The sequence below is a fragment of the Anopheles maculipalpis genome (assembly GCF_943734695.1).
Source record: "Anopheles maculipalpis chromosome X unlocalized genomic scaffold, idAnoMacuDA_375_x X_unloc_93, whole genome shotgun sequence".
NCBI classification, from domain to species: Eukaryota; Metazoa; Arthropoda; class Insecta; order Diptera; family Culicidae; genus Anopheles; species Anopheles maculipalpis.
Genome location: NW_026060561.1, coordinates 1 through 2,500, shown reverse-complemented (window position 1 = coordinate 2,500; position 2,500 = coordinate 1).

Below are 2,500 nucleotides of genomic sequence, written 5' to 3'. Positions count from 1 at the left end.
GTTGCCGTACGACCAACAGGAGATAACATCCAACACACTACAATCCTTTGAGGGTTTTAGGGCATCGTCCCGATACCCTAGCTATGCACAACATTTGCTCATTTACCCGTACTGGTGTCTAAGGTACGACTAGATACTCAACTTGCACCTTGTGACAGTGTTTAGAACACATTTCCAAACATTTTTCATTTTTGTGTCACGACACCATACCCTCTTACTATAGCCAACGAACAACATCACCTTACCACAAGTGACCATTTTTATCCGTCCCTACATTAAACGACTTTGACACATTTTTCTCCTATACCTCCATACAAGTCCGAGGGCCGGGTGAATTTTCGCTTTTTACCTTTGGACATGTCGGTCACCCTTACTTTTCCCCATACATATGAGCCAAGCAGAGGCTCATTTACCCGTACTGGTGTCTAAGGTACGACTAGATACTCGATTTGCACCTTGTGACAGTGTTTAGAACACGTTCCCATACATTTTTCATTTTTGTGTCACGACACCATACCCTCTTACTATAGCCAATGAACAACATCACTTTACCACAAGTGACCATTTTTATCCATCCCAAAATTAAACGACCTCGGAAATTTTTTCTCCTACATCGCCATACAACTTTGAGGGTCGGGTGACTTTTGCTATTTACCGTCGGAGATCACTTTTCATGCTTAAAAATGCATCCTGACACAGTTTTACTCAAAGTTAGAGTCAAAAAAATTTTTGTCAAAAAATCTTCCGTCGGTCATACCGATACCCATGTCCTATAACTTGTACCAAGTTGTGAAGGGTAAATTTTGACAAAAATCCAAAAAAATCATTAAAAAGTCGCTATTGCTTATTGCATTCAGCATCGTTAGACGACTCTTATATGCCTTGGATGACCACTGTCTGATGATTACTTAAGCTTTTATGCCAAAATTTTGATTTCGTGTCTTACGTCCCTACATTAGACGACCTTGGATTTTCGTCTCCTGCACCGCCATGCAACTTTGATGGTCGGGTAACTTTCGCTATTTAATGTCGGAGATCACTTTTCATGATTAATAATGCATCCTGAGACCGTTTTACTCAAAGTTAGAGCAAAAAAATTTTTTGTCCAAAAATCTTCCGTCGGTCATACCGGTACCCATGTCCTATGACTTGTACCAAGTTGTGAAGGGTACATTTTGACAAAAATCCAAAAAAATCATTAAAAAGTCGCTATTGCTTATTGCATTCAGCATCGTTAGACGACTCTTATATGCCTTGGATGACCACTGTCTGATGATTACTTAAGCTTTTATGCCAAAATTTTGATTTCGTGTCTTACGTCCCTACATTAGACGACCTTGGATTTTCGTCTCCTGCACCGCCATGCAACTTTGATGGTCGGGTAACTTTCGCTATTTACTGTCGGAGATCACTTTTCATGATTAATAATGCATCCTGAGACCGTTTTACTCAAAGTTAGAGCAAAAAAATTTTTTGTCCAAAAATCTTCCGTCGGTCATACCGGTACCCATGTCCTATGACTTGTACCAAGTTGTGAAGGGTACATTTTGACAAAAATCCAAAAAAATCATTAAAAAGTCGCTATTGCTTATTGCATTCAGCATCGTTAGACGACTCTTATATGCCTTGGATGACCACTGTCTGATGATTATTTTAGATTTTATGCCAAAATTTTGATTTCGTGTCTTACGTCCCTACATTAGACGACCTTGGACTTTCGTCTCCTACACCGCCATGCAACTTTGATGGTCGGGTAACTTTCGCTATTTACTGTCGGAGATCACTTTTCGTGATTAATAATGCATCCTGACACCGTTTTACTCAAAGTTAGAGTAAAAAAATTTTTTGTCCAAAAATCTTCCGTCGGTCATACCGGTACCCATGTCCTATGACTTGTACCAAGTTGTGAAGGGTACATTTTGACAAAAATCCAAAAAAATCATTAAAAAGTCGCTATTGCTTATTGCATTCAGCATCGTTAGACGACTCTAATATGCCTTGGATGACCACTGTCTGATGATTATTTTAGCTTTTATGCCAAAATTTTGATTTCGTGTCTTACGTCCCTACATTAGACGACCTTGGATTTTCGTCTCCTGCACCGCCATGCAACTTTGATGGTCGGGTAACTTTCGCTATTTACTGTCGGAGATCACTTTTCATGATTAATAATGCATCCTGAGACCGTTTTACTCAAAGTTAGAGCAAAAAAATTTTTTGTCCAAAAATCTTCCGTCGGTCATACCGGTACCCATGTCCTATGACTTGTACCAAGTTGTGAAGGGTACATTTTGACAAAAATCCAAAAAAATCTTTAAAAAGTCGCTATTGCTTATTGCATTCAGCATCGTTAGACGACTCTTATATGCCTTGGATGACCACTGTCTGATGATTATTTTAGATTTTATGCCAAAATTTTGATTTCGTGTCTTACGTCCCTACATTAGACGACCTTGGATTTTCTTCTCCCACACCGCCATACAACTTTGATGGTCGGGTA